Genomic DNA, 6,005 nt, shown 5'->3' with positions numbered 1-6,005 from the left:
AGTGGTTACTTTGAAGAAGGCTTTCAAAAACAACTTGAAAAGTTGAGATCTGCTATTAAATTGGGCACTTCGGATAATGATATGGCTTAAGAAAGGTCTGATCCAGTTGTTAGTAAGATATATTTTTTTTCAGGATTTTAAAGCGGGAATGTTGGCGAAGGAAAATTATTATAATGGCCTGAATATTGAAGAATGTCACGCCCCTCGTGTTTCTATTAGGCATTTCATGGAACGCTTGGAACATCTGCGCTCCGTAGAGGTGGCTTTCCCCCCGCGGGCGGGGGGGGAGGGGGGGGGTGGTGGGGTGGTTGGGGGGATTAATACCTGGTGGCGTGGTCGTACTACTACATGCCTCACAGGAGCTGGAGAAGCTGCACGACGCAGCCACCTGCCCTGAGAGAAAGTTTACTATTCAGCTTTTTCAGAATGCTTTAAAGATGCCTGTCTAAGCGATTGCTTCCTCAGCTGGATTTGACGGTTTTGCTGTTGTGGAAAAACTGCTGAAGCAAGACAATCCTGACATTGGATTTGATCCAGCTAGAGGTGAAATATGTACATATGATCAAAACTGGAATTGTTGATCCATTGAAATTTGTAACGAGGGAATTATATAATAGCTTGCGTCACTTTCCTTCTTATATGAGCATCAATAAGAATCGCAGGCGTTAGGCAATTACGGAACAGAATCCTTTTGCATTTGGGCATCAATGAGAAGAGCATCGGTGAGGATCTCCAGGCATTCAAGGAACAATTTTTCAATAAAGAGCACTGATTTTGAAAAGAAAAGTTAAACAAGATGGTAGTAAAAAAACAACTGATCCCGTGATGGTTTAAACAATTTAGTTACAAAATTATAACTCCGCACTGGGTTACTGACTATTTTATCGCCATCTTGTCACTCTCTCGTCTGTTTGTCATTTTTCTTTAATAAAAACTTTGTGTAAGAAAAATAGACAAAGTCTTATTGGTGTCAACAGTATTAGGTCGCCTACTGATATGGTGGTGAAGGTCAATTATTTTGTGTCACCTAGCAAACATGTAGCAATGTTTTATTATGATAATTTTTTTTTTGGCAGTATGTTTTTCCACTTCCTTTTCTTCTTTCTCCCAAATATTTGTCCCTAATTTCAATTTCTAAATAAATACTTAACGCAACTGCATTTTCATTTGAAATTTCTTTGAGGCATGTCAAAGAAAAGACTAAATTGAACAGTAAAAAATTAAATTTTCATTCTTTCTTTTTTTCATTACAACACGTGAGAAAAAAAAATGAAAGAAATAGCTATACTAAAAATGGGAATAGTGGAAAATGAAGGGGAAAAATAATTAGGCACAGAAGAAGAGGGAGAACTAAAAGATGTTCACAACTCTATTTACCAATTAGAGTGAGAGAATATGAAAATAGGGTTAGAATATGTTTAATTGAATTGAAATTCCTAAAAATTTTCAATGATTGGAGTTTTGGCCGGTCAGATTTCGGTGTTGGCATAGGAAAGACTTTCTACCAAAGAGGCAAAGATTATACTTACCCCAAAAAGAGTTCATACTGGCTTGAAAAGGAATAAGGTTCCGTTTGATATAATTTTTTAGATAAAATATATTTAAATAGTGTTTTTACTATTAGAAATTTTATAAGTGGAGCTTTTACTATAAAATTTTAATTGTTAATTTTTAATGAGAGGTTTTACTAAAAAAATATAAAATTATTTTAATAGATAAGTTTTTAAAGGTATGCCATAAAAAGAATGAAACAAGAATAAAAAATAAATCATAGGTATTTTAAACAATTGAACTTTATTAAAAAAAAAAAAAAACCTCTCCAACCTACACTCATGGAATCTCAAAATTTGAAATTTTACTATTAAAGATAAAAGAGTTTATTTAAGCCCCAAATATTTAGGGATGGCAATAGGGTGGGGTGGGGTGGGGGTGGGGAGACCTACCCCATTCCCCACCCCGATAGAAATTTTTGCCTCCATTCCCCACCCCATTCCCCAATAAATTTAGTGGGGTGGGGATGGGGAATCCCCATGTGGGGAATGTTTTCCCCATCCCCACCTCATTCCCCATTTATCTATTTTATATTATGTATAAATACATGATTTTAGTAAGTTAAAAATTAGAGACTTAAAATAAAATCATCACCATATTATAAAGTATTTAAATTCTTTTTAAAAAATATCTAAAAGTTTGAAACAATATTTTAAAATGATATTAAAAATAAAAAATATTTAAAGAGCGTAGCACTTTAAAAGAGAAAAAAAAATATAACAATGTTTCATAGTTGAAAAATATTATAGGGTTTTCTTTCATTCATATCCTGTTTATATTGCATAAAAATTAAAAAAATATTAATTGACATTATAATTCATAAAATAAAATTTATTAAATAAGAATTAAAAATATATTTATATATAATGGGGATTGGGGTGGGGAGTGCAAAACCAAACCCCACCCCATTAAGAATTTGGGGATTATTTTTCCCCCACTCTCCACCCTATTCCCCAAAAATTATTCAAAATTTTCCTCATTTGGGGTGGAGCTCCATGGGACCCCAAACCCGTGGAGGATTTTGTTATCCCTACAAATATTGTACTTAGAAAACAATCAATTAACAGTAATAATTTATAAAAAAAAAAAAACTTATTCCGTGTATCATAAATCATAATGTACTTTATTTATTAATTTATTTGCTTGTTGGCTTGCTATAAACACTTACCGGAGGCGGATTGTAATAAACTTTGTGCAGTTATTGTAGTAAATAAAATAAAAGAAAATAAATAAACTAAAAGGAAGAAGGAGAACTTACCCAACAGGCAAACGAATGAAAGCTCCACTTTTTGGGTTTTGCAACGATAAGCCATATAATGCAAGGAAGCTGACATTCCGATACATCGATATAATTTATTATCTGGTAGTAATTTATAAGTAGCAAATATGTACACACACAGAGAGTCATCCTTTAGTGTGCGCGTCCTCATTTCTTTTTATACAGATATGCTTTTAAGCTGTGTGGTTTAATAAATTCAATTTTTAATATTATTAAACCGTGCGACTTTATAGTTTATTGAAAATTAACTCTATTAAGTTACACGGCTTAATAATATATCTACATTTAAAAAAATGAAAGTATCTATATCTGAGAATTATATATATAAGACTTTGAAAATAGAATTAATTTATCACTTTCAAAGTATTATGTTGATGAAACCCTATCAGACCTCCAAAAAATGGTGGTAACATTGCAATAAATCCTATTGTAGCTATTGCTAGGGCTTATCCATAAAAATAAGAATGTATACCATTATAAAAGTTAAAAATACATTGTCAATTTCTTCTTTATTGAAATCAATATATATCATTTATCCCTTATTATTTTTATAATAATCGATTATCCTTGGCATCAATAAAATAACAAAAATCAAGGGGAAATCATTCATTCGATGCATGACATGAAAGAGAAATTTTAATACATTTGGCATAGGAAATATGAAACCTAGAAGAAAGTAAAAAAAGGCTTTTAGTTAAATAGCCCAAAACTTAAAAGTTTTTTCATCCTCTTTTCTTCTTCTCACTTATTTTTGGCTAGTTAGAAAAAAAAAAAAAGAAGATAATATTATGTAGTAAATATGATTTTTAATATTAATTTTGACAAATTAATAAATACATAACTGATTTTTCATCATTCAAGTGTAAAATCAAATCAACTTAACTTTCAAGATACAAAAACTATTGTTACTAAATACTTTAATGTTGTAACATTTAAATTACAGCTGCTCAATCTCAGTTTTAAAATGCCTTAATACAGATACTGCTATTGATATTCGACATGGGATGGCTTGTTATGCAGCTATGGTACGAAACCATGCAAGACTGGTTATGGAGGCAAGGTCAATATTGGTGTATACTTTGATGAGCGGAAGCTTTATAATTTGGTTTATAGTTCACTGGGAAGATTGGTTTGTCTCTACTAATTGTTGAGTCGAATTCATTATGGGTCATTCAACGTGTATTGGGCCATCAAAGTACTCATACTGAGTTGTTTTGGGTTATTGCAGGTCTAAAACTTGTTGTTTACTAAGCACGATTTCAAGATTTGTCATGTTTCAAGGAAATGTAACCAACTTCTTTTTTTGGGTGAAAGAATTTTTGCAACATTTAACTTGTTATCTTTGAACAGTCTTTTCTCGAAATAATGAGGATTTTATTTTTTTTTTTAAATTTACTTTGATAAAGTACTATTATCATTTATATATAAATATTATATCATAAAGTTTACTGTATAGTATTATATTTTTTAAATAAGAAAAAGGATAAAAATTCGTTTAGTCCCTATATTTTAAAGTTAGTGTCCGTTTAATTCTTATATTTTAAAAAATACCTCAAACCATCCCTACCATTAAATTATTGACACTCTTGCCATTATCTTTTGTTCCTTTTAACTTATTTTTATAATATTACCCTATTATAATAATTTTTTAGACATTATTAAAAAGAAAAAATAAATTATCAGTTTAACACCAAAAAATAAAATAAAATAAAAAATATATTAATTTTTGTGGAACACTCTCTGGAATTAAAATATTAATTTTTCTAAAACAATTGATAATATAATTTTTTACAATATTAATTTTTTAGACATATGTGAGCTTCCACAAAAATTAATATATACTTTTTTTGTTTTTATTTTATTTTGGAGGATAATTTGATAATCTAATTTTTTATTAATATCCAAAAAAGAAACATTATTGCAAGAGTGTAATATTGTAAAAGCAAGTTAAAAAGAATAAAAAATATTGGCATGAGTGTCAATATTTTGCAACAGGGACGTTTCGAGGTATTTTTTAAAATACATGGACTAAATAGACACTAATACTAAAATATAGGGACTAAATGGACTTTTACCCTAAGGAAAATATCACATATTTGACCAAATATTTTCGGGAAAAATTGATGTTCATAGGCCATAATAAACTCACATACATCACTTTTATGAGTTTTCTCAAGTAAAATTATGATTTTTGTTGGGAGATTTAGCATAAGATTTCTAGATATCCAACCCAAAAGACTAGCTTCTTAGGTGAAGTGACCTATTACTTTATAAACCCAAGCATCTCCCATTTACTAGCCAATGTGGGACACAACTCAACAATTCCCCCCAGACGAAACTACCACCGGACTCTGATCCTTTCGTCCAACACACCTAAGTTGTTCCACTACCATATTCCGGCTACTAAGGTCTAGCTCTGATACTTGTTGGGGACACTTAGCATAAGATTTCTAGGTATCCAACCCAAAAGACTAGCTTCCTAGGTGGAGTGACCTACCACCTTATAAACCCAAGCATCTTCCCTTTACTAGCCAATGTAGGACACAACTCAACAATTTTAAAAGTACTTTAAACGGGGTTCGTTGGGCAGACGGTGGCATAAACTATATTGTTCTCAAAGGCATTACTGATTTAATCCATTTAAGGATTGTAAATGGTGCTCGGGTCTGGATCGTCCGGATTTTACAAAATCTATCAACAGCCATTTGATTCACTTGACTCACATGCTTTGCGCGTGAGTCACTTTAGTTCTTCAGTATGGCGTCCTCACACTGTCTTTTAGGGGGTGTTTGGTACCCCTCATTACATGGGGTTGCAATGCAGCCCCATGTTTGGGGCACCAAACTGCTGCATTAGGCAAAATTGGGCGCATTAGTTAAACTCAACTAAAGCATTAGCAATACAGCCCCATGTTTGGGGCACCAAACTGCTGCATTAGGCGCAATTGAGCATATTAGCCAAACCCGTTATTTTCTCAGTGAATATGTTATAACAATTTTATCACTTTATTATTTTGTAATTATCTTGTGATATGCATAAACTTTTATCCTATCATCCTAAGATGATTTTTCAACTAATCCTTAAGATTTTAATAATTTATTTATATTATTAAATTATTTAGAGATTATTTGATTAAATTATTTGTTTTGATCTTTATTTCACAGGTTATATATTT

The sequence above is a fragment of the Citrus sinensis genome, chromosome 3, assembly GCF_022201045.2.
Source record: "Citrus sinensis cultivar Valencia sweet orange chromosome 3, DVS_A1.0, whole genome shotgun sequence".
Taxonomy (NCBI): Eukaryota; Viridiplantae; Streptophyta; class Magnoliopsida; order Sapindales; family Rutaceae; genus Citrus; species Citrus sinensis.
This window is presented reverse-complemented; position numbering follows the sequence as displayed.